This window comes from Polypterus senegalus, chromosome 8 (genome assembly GCF_016835505.1).
Source record: "Polypterus senegalus isolate Bchr_013 chromosome 8, ASM1683550v1, whole genome shotgun sequence".
Taxonomy (NCBI): domain Eukaryota; kingdom Metazoa; phylum Chordata; class Cladistia; order Polypteriformes; family Polypteridae; genus Polypterus; species Polypterus senegalus.
This window is the reverse complement of record NC_053161.1, coordinates 113,334,211-113,349,111: the sequence shown is the minus strand read 5'-3', so window position 1 is coordinate 113,349,111 and position 14,901 is coordinate 113,334,211. Positions and strand designations below refer to the sequence as shown.

The window sequence follows — 14,901 nt, the reverse complement described above, 5'->3', positions numbered from 1 at the left end:
AAGTAATTCAGCTTTCCATCCATCCATCCATCCTCTTCCGCTTATCCGGGGTCGGGTCGCGGAGGTAGCAGCTTAAGCAGAGAGGCCCAGACTTCCCTCTCCCTGGCCACTTCTTCCAGCTCTTCCGGGAGAATCCCATGGCGTTCCCAGGCCAGCCGGGAGACATAGTCCCTCCAGCGTGTCCTGGGTCTTCCCCGGGGCCTCCTCCCGGTTGGACGTGCCCGAACACTCACCAGGAGGCGTCCCGAGGCATCCTAATCAGATGCCCGAGCCACCTCATCTGACTCCTCTCGATGCGGAGGAGCAGCGGCTCTACTCTGAGCCCCTCCCGGATGACTGAGCTTCTCACCCTATCTTTAAGGGAAAGCCCAGACACCCTGCGGAGGAAACTCATTTCAGCCGCTTGTATTTGCGATCTCGTTCTTTCGGTCACTACCCATAGCTCATGACCATAGCTGAGAGTAGTAACGTAGATCGACTGGTAAATTGAGAGCTTTGCCTTACGGCTCAGCTCCTTTTTCACCACAACAGACTGATGCAGAGCCCGCATCACTGCAGATGCCGCACCGATGCGCCTGTCAATCTCACAGTCTATTCTTCCCTCACTCACCTCATACTTGAACTCCTCCACTTGGGGCAGGATCTCACCCCCAACCCTGAGAGGGCACTCCACCCTTTTCCGGCTGAGGACCATGCTCTCGGATTTGGAGGTGCTGATTCTCATCCCAGCTGCTTCACATTCAGCTGCGAAATGCTCCAGAGAGAGCTGAAGATCACGGCCTGATAAAGCAAACAGGACAACATCATCTGCAAAAAGCAGTGACCCAATCCTGAGTCCACCAAACCGGACCCTTCAACACCCTGGCTGCGCCTAGAAATTCTGTCCATAAAAGTTATGAACAGAATCGGTGACAAAGGGCAGCCCTGGCGGAGTCCAACTCTCACTGGAAATGGCTCGACTTACTGCCGGCAATGCGGACCAAGCTTTAACACCGGTTGTACAGGGAACGAACAGCCATTATCAGGGGGTCCGGTACCCCATACTCCTGGAGCACCCCCCACAGGATTCCCCGAGGGACACGGTCGAACGCCTTTTCCAAGTCCACAAAATACATGTAGACTGGTTGGGCAAACTCCCATGCACCCTCCAGGATTCTGATAAGGGTGTAGAGTTGGTTCACTGTTCCGCAACCAAGACGAAAACCACACAGCATCCCTCATCCCGGTGTCCACCAATGGGTTCGGGGATTGCCGCCACGACAGGCACCGACCATCTTGCGGCCACAGCTCCGGTCAGCCGCCTCAACAATAGAGGCACGGAACATGGCCTATTCGGACTCAATGTCCCCCACCTCCCTCGGGACATGGTTGAAGTTCTGCCGGAGGTGAGAGTTGAAGCTACTTCTGACAGGGGACTCTGTCAGCCATTCCCAGCAGACCCTCACAACACGTTTGGGCCTACCAGGTTCTTGCAATGACTTTATCTGCAAAGAACATTCAACAACTGAAGTGAAATGTGATACTTGTGCAATCCTGCAGTGGATGAAAGTGGGACCGGTGAGGAATGAGCACTGGAGAAGTGGATTAGATTTATTTTCATAAAGTCCTAGACTGTTTCATACTATTCAGTAATATAGTATTAAATTACATTAAAAACATGTACAATTTAAAATTATTGCAATGTTTTATATTACAACCTAACAGTGTGTATATAAATGTTTTATTTATCAGGGGCATGTGAAATGTATCTTTTTGTTGACTATTTTTGTAATGAATATTCTTACATACATCTTCTGGAGCAATCTTTAAATTAAAATAGAGTTTGGCCAGCATGAGAAGTAATACTTTTACCATATCTTATTAATAATAATAACATTATTTACATAGCATCTTATCGTACATTTACATGCAACTCAAGGTACTTTCCACAGATTAATCAACAACAACAAAGATATACCACATTTACAGGTATCGTTAAGTAAAATGTAACCACTAAAGTGCAAAACAAACCTTCACTCTAATCAGAAAAAAGGTTTTCTAATTTAAATATTTATACATTAAGGCAGACAATAGAACAACCAGATCTAATTAATATATATAAAAAAAATATATACAGTATATCTCTACATTTTACCTAGGCATATGTACATGGCAACCCAATGAGTAGAAATGTTAATGAAAAGATACAAAAGCAAATAGAACAGTCCATAGTGGTTTCCAATGATTTAGGATGTATATGAAGTTCTTGATTCCTGAATGTAAATTGTTTGATCAGCTGACACAATGGAGAGGAAAACAAAAAACTCCTATGATGGGTCATAGGAGAAAAAAAAAACCTTTGCAGGGCCACAGAATCGAGCAAATCAAATAGTTCGGTCTGATGGTAATCAGTTTCTGCATCACGAAAGTCAGAATGACCTAGGCCCTCCACTTGGCACACTAGATACAGTTAGCACAGTCGATAATAAGGTTTTCAAGTCCTCCTTATTTCGTTCCCCTGTTGACTGCAGAATAGAACACTCTGAGCTGGTATGGGTGGCACATAGCGCCAACACACAGAATGTGAGACAAAAAATATAAAAAAGCAATGTATTAATGCTGGGTACTTATTAACGTATCAAGGAGCTAAATTTATAATCAGATTACTATATTAGGATATAATCACTGGAAAGCCAGATCAATAAAAATATTTTTAGAGGTTTTTTAAATATTCCACATATTTAGCCTGTCTCATTTCTATTGGCAAATTATTCCAACTTTTAGGTGCATAAGAACAGAAAGATGCCTCACCAGTTCTTTTATACTTTGATCTAGGAATAACAAGCAAACCATAATTTGCAGATCTAAAACTACGATTTGGTACACAAGGAAACAGCCAAGGGTGCAAGATTGTTTAAAGCCTTATATATAGGTAGAAGTATTTTAAAATCGAGTCTAAAGGACACTGGCAACCAACGTAAAGATATAAGTATTGTAGATATAGGCTCATTTTTTTTTCTTTTGGTTAAAATTCTTGCTGCTGCATTCTGGACAAGCTGTAGCTGATTTACGTTCTTCTTGGGTAGTCCTGACAGAAGAGCATTGCAGTAATCCATTTGGCTATAAATACAAATGCATGTATTAATTTTTCACTGTCTTTAAATGATATAAGAGATCGCACCCTTGTGATGTTCTTTAGAAGGAAGAAAGCAGTCTTGGTAATATTATTAATATGCGATCTGAAATTAAGGTCAGAGTTAATAATAACACTTAAATTCTTGACCCCTGGTTTGATTCACAGGGCCAGATGATTAATTTTGTTTCTAAGATTCTCACTTTGTTTATTGCTTCCAATAATTAACAATTCTGTTTTTTCCTTGTTTAATTTAAAGAAATTCATATTCATCTATTCCAGTGGTTCCCAAAGTTGACTGAGCTCCAACCCACCTAACAAAAACTGCCAAATTCGGGACCCACCTCTTAGCCGTCTTAAAAAGGGGGCATAAAATAATGGTAACGCTCAGATTCCCTAGTAGCGAGTCGCGGAACTACTTAATGGTGTCTTATTTGTTCAGGTTGTTTATTTTGTTTAAAGTATTTTTTTCATTTGACATTAATTTGTTATCATCACAGACAACATATATTGTTTAGCTCACAAACAGTCACTATGGAAATTTAAATTTTTCAAATAAGAAAAAAAAACAACTTTAAGTTACAATTTTTTATTACTTAAATACCTACAAGGACTGTTATTTCAATGAGAAGGGTGTATTTGTTTCCTATTTTTTGTCATTACAGCTTTAGCATCAACTTCAATTTTAGTTACTTTTAATCGCAGTGAGTTTGATACGTCCAATTTATTTAGGTATTTAGTTTTAATGCTGATCATAGCTGAAAATCCGGCCTCACATAGATATGAGGTACTGAAGGGGAGGAGGACTTTTATAGCTTCATCAAACAGGCAAGGATAGTTCCCAGCAACTGAGAGCCAGAATTTCATTAACTGCTTGTAATTGAAGCTATTTTTCAGTGACGTATCTTCTGATAAATGTTCTTCACTTGCTTTTGTTGACATACTACTTGGTAGGCGGTCTTGAAATGGGTTACAAATCCAATTCAACGAGTCGAGCTTTTTCATCTCTTCCCCGAAATAGGCATCAAAGTTATTTTTTAACAATGATAAATGAGTGGAAATTGCAGATAGTACGTTCGTCTTTGGCTGCACTTGGTTTTCTATAATAAAAGTTTCAAGAGTTTCAAAACAATCATACTTGCCATCCTCAATACAACTTTTCCACAACATAAGCTTTTTCATAAACGCCAATTCTATCGTGAACTGCAAAAATGTCTGATTCGTTTGAACCTTACAAATACAAATTGAGTTCGTTTAATTTCGAAAAAATATCCGCCAAGTATGTGAGCTTGAGAATGAATTCTTTGTCCAGTAGAGATTCAATATATTCAGTTTTTTCTTCCAAGTAAATTGTAACTTCATTGTGTAATTCCACAAATCGTGTCAGTACTTTCCCCCTGGATAACCAACGTACCTTCGTATGCTGAAGAAGAGATGTATGAAGACTACCCATTTCTTCACACAGCTTTTGAAATAAACGTGCTTGTATGGGTTTTGTTTTAATATAATTTGCAATTTTCACAGCTGTATTTATTACTGTTTTGAAATCATTAGGTAATGCTTTTGAAACCAGTGCTTCTCTGTGAAGGCTACAGTGTGTCCACAAAGCACAGGGGCTTTGTTTAAGAACTCTTGTAACGACACTGCTATTTTTCCCGCACATAGCCCGCGCACCGTCAGTGCATATACCAAAACAGTTCTTCCACTGTAAACCTTTCTTTTTTATATTGGAATCAATTGCATTGAAAATTTCCTCGGCCGTTCCACGACTAATTGGCTTGCAGAACATGATATCTTCATGCGCGTCGTTTTGCCATATATAACGCACAAAAACAAGCAGTTGAGATAGGCCTTGCACGTCAGTAGACTCATCTAGTTGTAGCGTATAATATTTACTACAAACTACCCTCCGAATTAATTCGTCCTCTGCCCATTCAGCCATTTCGTTGATTCGTCGTGCAACAGTATTATTGGACAGTGGTATGCGCTCGATTTCCTTTACTTCTTTTTCTCCAAACATCGCTCCAACAGCATCTTTAATCGATGGTAACACTAAATCTTCGCCAATGGTATGAGGCTTTCCTGCTCTGGCGATCCTTAAGCTAATGAGGTACGAGGCATATACAGCATTTTCATTAATATTAATGAAATGTGAAACAATATTTTTTGAAGATTTCATATCCAACAATTTTCTTTAAAAAAAATCTACTGGCTTATTCGTAAAATGGGAATGCTTCGTTTCTATATGACGCGTCAACTTACTTGGGCGCATACTTTCGTTCGCTAATATTTCGTAGCATATCACGCATTGAGGACGCGGATCTATCGTATCATGATTCCGAGTGATTCCTAGTTTTAGATATTCAGGGTCATATTTTCTTACAACTTTCCGTCGTTTCGATTCATGCGAACTCGTTTAGGGAGCTTGGAAGTCAGCCTCAGTGCCACTTTTGTCATTTATAAGAACATCTTCTGTCTTTTCATCACAATCAACCGGCGGCGGCGACGTAGTTTTTGCTATCCGTTTCAACCACTTTTCCATTATTATATTCAAACGTTAATAATTGTTTTTTAAAAAGATTATAAGGGTGTACGCTAACGAACACAACACAATGCGATAAAGAATGTCACAAAAACAAAAGACGTCCAGCTGTTAGCCCGATCGGTCAGAATATCTTATGTTTCAGGGCCCACTCAAACCCATAGTTTGGGAAATGCTGATCTATTCTGTTATACTTGAAAGGCACTGGATTAAAGGATTTAGAGCCTCTGGGTCATCAGGCGCAATAGATAAATACGTAGAGCTGTGTTTCATCAGCATAGCTATGGTAAATTTACATTATATGTTGAAATTATCTGGCCTAACAGAATCTTAATTGCATGCCCTAATATGATATCATTTTCTTCAGGTGTGACTTTGCCATTCATGCTCCAAGATACAATCTACTGGTGAGTTTAGTAGCACATTAGAGCTTTTGAATAAGGGTTGCGCATTGTCTTCCATCAGGGATCCCTGCAATTTCAGACTCCTAAAGAAGTAATACTAATTTACAACAGGGGCATGGGTAAAACCTTGGTAAGCTGCATATCATTTTTTTTAATGGGTCCATATGTTTCATGTAATCATTTAGAAACAGAAAACATAATAAATATATTAATTAGGTTATTAAATGTGATATTTATATATAAATGAGTGTTTTATTGGAGCATACTATGCATACTTATTTTTTTCCCACTTGGCTTTTAGACAAAATTACACAAAGTCACATCCAGCAGTATTAAATCAGAATCTATTACCTTATCATTCTAAGGTGAGAAGGAGCAAAAATAAAAAAAGAAAGGACAAGAAACTGAGAAACTGTGGTGTCCAAACTTTCAAAGTGATCTGATTGACAAAGACGGATGTTTAAATAAAACTTATGTTGTTAAACTGGAAAGGATAACAGCTTTTGCAAAGTCAAGTAAATGCCAAAATATGAATTTCCATTTAAGGATGTTATTGACTTGGTGTTTCAACTTTGCTGTGTTGTTTTACTCAAAAAAATTAAACAGAACTTCAAAGAAAGGTGTTTATTTTATATAAAAACCATCACATTTTCCCTTTGATCTTTTAGCTGCACAAAGACTGTGAGTTGCTTTTAGCCTTTAGTAAGTATAGATTTAAAATTCTATGGAATATAATTCTACATTTTTATTCAAAGACACAGCATTAAAGTGAAAGCATTTTTATCTAATCTTTACTATGGGCTCTTTATCCAGCCTACACCTAGTGTTTGGTCTGTTTCAATATTCAGAATTCTTAAATTACTGTCAAAGTAATTGGTACATTTCTGTCAGAAGCACAACAATGAAAACAAAAATTGGAGGGGTTGGGGTTTCCAGAGCCCAGAGGGCAGTGGATGTTGGAAGTAAACTGCAATCCCATAAAACTGAGTGATCAATGTCAAAAACACGTGCAGACAACACTCTTTGAAGAAGACACTTGAGAATCAGCAGATTATGAGCAAAATCGATAAGGCTAAAGATATGAGTGGCATATTAGTGGACTCCAAACTCGCCCATAAGAAAACAGAAGGAAAAGCCATTTTGTTAAAGCTTTAACTCAGAACATTGTCATACTGTATATTTATTGAGAATTGGTTACTGTCCAAAAATATCCAGCTTTAGCTGCAGTTTCACCTCTTCTTACTCCAGTGTACCAACTGCTGGCTCTCTTGCCATTGTTAATGCATAGTTTCCCTTAATTTCATTCTATTCTGAAATCATGTATTTTTTGCCGACTTCAGATATTTCTATCCCTGTGCAAGCCCATTATTTTGGCCTCTTGTATAGGCAACCTTATTTTTTTCCTTTAACCTTCTACAGTTCTTAATAACAGTTGATAAGGAAATGTAGATTGACTATTAATCTAAAAGCTTCAAAAACCCACTATCACTCCAGCAATGCACCGGCCAATCTCTTGATAGGCCAGCTATGAATTTGAAGGAATTTTCTGCCTCTGGTGAACAGAATTCTAACGTAATATAAAACCGGAAAGGTGTGTAATTTGTGAATCACGTGATAATACCACTGAGCTGTTATATTCATTTAAACTTGAATATTTTCTTCATCCCTATGTTAAAATACTCTTGCTCTGGAGGCATTATTTGGATATAAAAGTATACTGTAAGTATAGTGTAATATACTGTAAATATTATATATTCTGTATGAAATACAGTACTTCTTTTTCTATAACTACACCATATATTTTGTATTAGCAAAGCTTTACTGAAGTACATTTATCATGTTAATGAACTTCAGATTATTATACAATGTGATTTAATGTGCAAAATGCAGCATTCCTAGTAAAATATGTTCTTTTTATCTGTCTATATATCCCATTTGGTGCTACAAAGGGCAGACACCAACCCTAGAATGAGGACTTTCGTGTGTACGCAGTGAGTTTACAGTCTGCAGTTAACCTAACATGCATATTTCTGAGATGTAGTAGGATAAATGGAGTACACAGAGGAGAAAAAAATACAGATATGCAAATTCCACACAGCCAGAGAACAGATCAGGATTCAAGGCCACATTCCTGGACATGTGAGGCACCAGTGCTAACCACTGTGCATCTCTTTGAATAAAAATCAATAGAAAAGAGCTCAGGGCTGATGCTCGGTTTTAGGTAATGATGGATGTGGACCGAGTCTGTTGTACCTTTATAAACTGACCAATTAGAGTGTATAAAACACAAAATTAAATACAAAATAAGTGGCATCTATGACAAAAATCATGCAAGTCTACAGAGGTTCAAAATGTATTTCTTATATAAAGCATTATTTCCTCACGCATGTCATGCTCATGCATGCAGTTTCTATGGAAACCACTCAAAGAACCTTTTGAAGTCTTTGGATATTGACAAATTAATAAAGTTGGGAAGTTTATACTTTATTGAATTCTCAGAGCTGTTATTTAGAGTCACAAACAGATCCTGATAGTGGATTGTATATATCAAGCTGTTATACCTGCCACATATTTTTGACAAAAATGATTTCCAATAAGGAATACTCTTTCCTAGGTTGAAATGTATTATAGATTTATTATTTATTTATTAAGATTAACTTTATTTTGATGTTTATGTATGTGGAAGGATACAAGAGAAATATTTTTATAAGATAGGTTTCAAAAAATTTAATTGTGTAAGTCAAGTCACTTTGGGGTTACTTTTATAACAGAAATGAGACAGAATTGTTGCCAATCATATTTTTAAAAAGTGATAAACTAAAACAACTATCCATAGTTACCTATTAGTTTCTTCAGCATCACTCCACTTGAAATGGACAATCTTCTAAAAAGAAAAAGCTATGATCATTCCCAGATCCCTGTGAGAAGTAAAAAGGAAATGAAATGTCAAAGTTTCTTTTAGTAAAGGTGCAGTGGAGAAAGGTGATGCAGTGGGGTACAGCTTGTTTCTTCTTAAGCTTCACCATACTCTCAAGATACACAAGATCCACCTACACAGCATTCCATTTTATACTTCAACACCAAGTAAATGCAAAAAATGCATGGATGAACAACTGGTCTATTCTTCTAGATCACTTAACAATGTCATTGAAATGAGGATTGGATTGCTATTTATTTACCTATATTAAATCATACAATGAGTTTCATGAGGTGTAATTACTTCCTGTAGCATTGTATAGTGCAAATGAGTTAAAGTATCCATCTTGTACAAAGATTCAGAGCCATCACTAACCTGCATGGAAGAACGATAGTGCAGAGTCTTGTTTTTAGCATGCAATATGCTAGTTTAAGTTACTAATGGAAAGCACTTTACCATATTAAGTATATACAGTACGTCAAACAGATATTTATCCTTTTAATGAAATATTCAACTGTCACTTTACAGAATCACATTCAAAAATGAATGCTGTCATACAATAATGAATAATTTAAGTCCAAATCAAAATCTTTTTTGTTATAAGATTGAAATTTGACTCGTTAGATGTCTTATTTCAGACGGACCTGTAGTTGATTTTACATAAAAACAAAATACATTGCATCACCAATATCATCATATATAATAAATCAAGCAGAGTGAATACAGATACCGATTATTGAGTGTTAAACTGTGTCATGCATGCGCATCTTGGCGACCCTCTCCCTGGCTCTGGTTAGGTAAGCATTTTGACCTTGTGATGAGAAGGGGCGCAGACACTAACATTATCTTTACCTTCCTCCACCGCAGCCAAGAAAAAATGAACAAGAAGGACAACTGGCACCTGCCCCACCACCCAGAGAAAACCTGCCCCTTCCAATCTGAGCCCTATTTTGCAGACTCATTCATGGAAGGTGGTGCCAAGTGCCAAACTGACAGTAGTTATGGACAGGACTGCTGAACACTTATCCGACTGCTAAAACCATAGAATATATATATATATATATATATATATCTATATATATAATTTTTATTTTTTTGGTGAGCTGTTTGTTAGGTGGAGTGGTGGCTCTGAGGCTAGGGATCTGTGCCAGCAATTGGAAAATTGCAAAAAGTGATTCCACTCCATTGGGTCTTAACTTGCAATTTCTCCATCCTAGGTATGTCGTTATTCTTCAACAAGCCCTGCAAGCAGGTCGTCCAACTTGCAGGAAAAAACTCGGGGGTATTGGTGGTAGGATTGGCATTTGAACTAATATGGTGCTGAGGTGTCACCTGTTGCATGACTGCACTCAGGTCCTAAATTGGGGGATCCTGAAGTGGTCCGTCATGTGGTGGGTGCAGCAACACGCCATATCAGTACATGCTCCCTGGAGCTGCTTGTCAGCTGTCTTTTTTGTTGCAATTAAATGGGGTTGTCAGAGTGGTTCCCAATCTTCCGTTGACTCTTTGATTTATCTGTTTACCTTGACATCCTTACAACTGTTATAAATTTAAAATTAAAATAAACCTAGCGAAAAACTTCTTACTTATTGGGAATTATACCTATAAGAAGGTGACCAGGCTAGTGCAATGGTTAATGCTGCCTGCTTCTCACTTTTAAGGAGATTTAAGTTTGAATGCTCAACCATTGTCTTTTGAGACGTATTTGTTTTCACCACATTTTCAGAGCCATACAAATTAAGTTAACTGATAAATCTAAATTGGCAAAGTGAGGATATGTGAGTGGATGTGCCCTGCAGTGTCAGGTAAACTGCTGTACATCCCAATTCTACCATAACAGGTTTCTGAAACCTTCAATTCAACAAAGTGTGTAAAAAATCAATGGGTGAAAGGCTACTTATAGGGATAGTAGGATACGCCTGTAGTGGACTATTACAATAGACTTAAACAAAGAGTTTGAAGTTGATGCAAGATGAAGCAAGATTTGAACTGTAGCTTTAGATGCCTCTGTTTAATCCACTCTGTTTTGAAATTCTAACCTGATTGTAAAAGCTGAAATGTAAAAGTAGCACTGTCTGAAATGATATAATTTTTATATTTTTTCAGTACTTGCTAGTTAATGAGTTCTTCCAGATTTTATTTTTGGTGTAATTCAACTCAGTTTAGTAAAGCGCACTTTTAACTTTAAGCCAGCACACTGTTCTCTGTACAAAGTTTACTTGGTACACCTGCTTGTTAACTTACATAGCCTGATCCTCCAAACTTCTATTCCTGTACCTGGAGCTCATGTTGTATACAGTGCAGACATGACAAAGAGGTTTAGTTATCGTTTTACCAAAATATTTGAATGGACTTAACCCATTAATCTAATTTAATGTTGTCCGATTGTTGGTACCAGAGGTGGTGGTTCCAACATTTCAGAAAGAGGTGCCATACTTGCATTTTCATACACTACAGTCCTTAAAATTTACATGGATTAACAAAAAGCATCCAGTGAATGGCAGACTTGTGGATAAAAAACCTTGTTTTTCTAAGAATTGATTTTTAATCAAAAAGACCAGACACCAACCTTGTCACTTATAGATATGTTACAGGAGGCAAGGGCAGATTTATTGAAGCTAGCCAAAAGGCCACAAATACTCAATATGAGGGTACGGTGGACATGATCACCAGACCGAATAACAGAAGATTTAAAAAAAAGTTGTCTGGTCTGATGAATCTCGATTACTGTCATGCAGATGGTAGGGTCAGAATTTGGCATAAATTGCATGGTTCCAATGATGCATGCAACCTTTTGTGATTATGGTTCCCAGAAGTGCAGTGCAACTAGTTTAATTCTCATTTTATCATTATAAAATGAAAATCAAACTAGTCAAATACAGACCACAAAAACAGAGTCAATTCTTTCCATCTGCCCTTTTCAAAAAAGCTGGGGTATTGATACAGAAGATAGAAAGTTTTTGGAAATGTTCTATCAGTCCATAGTAGCCAGTGTGGTGATCTATGCTGCAGTCTCCTGAGGAAGCAACCAAAGTTCAAAAGACCCACAATGCCCAAAGAAACTTATCAGGAAAGCCTTCTCCGTCACAGGATGGACTCTGGACACACTGAAAACTGTTGTGGAAAAGAGGATGGTGGCCAAATTGAATGCCATCATAAATAATCTCCTCAATCTCTTCCAGAAGGTGCTGTCTTGGAGTACTTGGGGCCACAGGCTCATTCCACCATGGTGTGCTAAGAAGCACCTCTAGAGGTCTTTTCTACCCAATGCTGTCAGGCAGGTCAGTAGTTTCTCCCGATGGACTAGTTAAGTTTTCTTGAAATATCTGCACAACATACATTAATTTTTATTTATTTATCAATTGATTGATTAGCTGTAGTATTTGTTCTGCAAGTCTGTATCCTTGTTTTTTAATGTTTCTGTTGCTGTATGCATCTGAATTAACCCATACAATTAATAAAATGTATCTACTCTATATGCCTTGTCTGTAAAATATATAATTAGTTAAATAAGGGGTAACTGGGTTATAATAATGTGATTGGCTAATATTGCTAACAATAATTAATCAGTAAATAGCCCAGTCTTTAGTAAGAATCCATGCCACAGCTAAGAATTCCTTATTGTGTTACTTTTGAGTATCCTCAGTGCAAATGTTTGAGCAATTCCACTTCCCCATTCTTCTGGGAGCCTGGCTCTAATAGCAATTTCATGAGCCCTACATTGTTTATTAATTGATTACTTTGAATTAATTTAATAATTTTTTTATGTCACATAAAATATTGAATCACTGTAATATAGCCTCCTAGAAAACGTTACCTTTAGTAGCTTTGTTACAACTGCCTTGGAATTTATATGAACTGAATTTTTGAGCAATGAAATAAAATCCTTTCTAGCCATGGACCAAATGAATAAAGACAGTGTCACACATGTGTGCATGGGAGGCAGCTCAAGGGCTTGAGCAAGGACAGTTCCAAGACATACCGGGATGTGGCATGAGTGCACTGACTCTTTTTCTCCCTTGCCTGCAGACCATTCACGGGAGATTCCACCTGGTCCTCTTGACGTCACTTCTGGGACCGAGCCAATGGAAGGAGACCTTGCCGGCTCTGGCCCTTGTGATGTCACATCCGGGCTTGCACCAATGGCAGAAGACCTACATGAGCCCGACCCCTTTTGACTTCACTTCCTGTCTTCCCCTTTAAAAGCCTCCACCTGTTCCCTATTCCCTCAGTTCTGTTTTGGACTCGGTTTTGTGCACACCATGCTGTATCTATTGAATGCTACTTTGCAGCCAGGAAACCAGATTATACGGGTGGCTGCCCCAAACCTTTACATGACTCTGTCTTGAGTTTGTAACAACAGCTTCTCATGCATGCTTTTAAGGTCAATTGATGTTAGAACTGACCAATTCTTGATAAAAGCTCATAATACAATTGATTTTAAAATTAAGCATCATAAATTATGCTGAAAATAAACTAGTTATATTTGTTTAAAATAATGTCCATATTTTAAAAGGTTAACAGTTTTGTCAAGATTATGAACTATAATTATATGCAAAACATACTTCTTAAGCCATTTCAAAGTGACACTTTTATTGAAGTTAGATAACATAGTTGTTTGCCTTTTATTTTGAGCCTAAGTAATCCTATTTTCCTCATCAGTCATTCCCCCAGCTTTCCAGTCACTTTGACAGAAAATGACACTTTCTTGACGGAAATCCTTTACTGATAATATCACATGCTGAAAAGCATTTTGAACTGTGTCAAACGTAGCCTCATACATTGTCTACTTTTCTGAATTTATGATTAAGCAAAATGGTAAAAGAGCATGTAGCCATTATGTAGAGCATTGCAAGATTTAACTATATTTCATTCAAGGAACAGTTGTGTCCAGCAAGTGGAAACACAGTATAGCCACAAAGAAACTAATGTGCTATTATGAATTGAGTGTGTTGAGAAATGTGTCTAACCTATCACTCAGTTACTCCCTAATTTTCTCGGCGTCACTGCTGAGTGCTCTTTGTGTTAGACACACCAGGGATTTCTTTATAGCATCTAAATTATTATTATGTGAATTTCCCCTTGGGATTAATAAACTATCTATCTATCTATCTATCTATCTATCTATCTATCTATCTATCTATCTATCTATCTATCTATCTATCTACAGAAGTAGAGTGCAGATTTGGTGCACAAACGCCACTGCTACTATATTGGTGTTTAACAATCCTCCTGAAGAGTTTAATTTGGACCATGTCTTTGTGTCATTTTTTATTTATCCCATTGACTCCAAATTTAAACATGTATTTTCTTTCTTTCCAAATGAAATACTAACAAATGTTTTTTCATCTATTTTTGGTTGTATGATTTGCTATAGCGAGTTCAATATATATGTTGATCATTTATTTTTATTTGCATAGATTGTCCCATTTAAGAAACATGACGAGAAAGAGAAAGAAAAACATTTACAAAAGGATTGACTGAACAAGGAACAGAGGATTTTAAAGGAATATTCCACTCAAACAGGAAAAATTTGTATATGTTACTTACCCCATTTAAGTTTGTAGTGGTGGTGGAGGAAAAGTTGTAATTCAATGTTTTCTTGCAGAATGTGAGAAAGTGTGATATGATAGAACCCAATGGTGTACAACAGTAAATAACATCTTGTTGCATAATCCATATATATCTGTCCAGTTGTTTGTTCAAAAATATGCAAAAGTCATGCTTTTTACTAATATATATTGTCATAATAAGACAAACGAGCCACCTAAAAAGTTTGGGGCAGGAGGTTGGTCTCGTCCGATGCGAGAGATGGACGTCTGAAGTGGAGCTCCGCTAGCAGTGGTGCTATTTTTCATATTATTTGCTTATTATTCTGAGATATCCTGTATTTATTCAACCCGAGAGGGACCGCTACAGTATATGT

At 37.4% G+C, this 14,901-nt stretch overlaps 1 pseudogene; it reads right to left on the bottom strand.

The window, feature by feature from the left end:
• Positions 1–4,343: 4,343 nt before the first annotated feature.
• Positions 4,344–14,901, bottom strand: part of LOC120534583 — a 44,931-nt pseudogene continuing 34,373 nt past the window's right edge.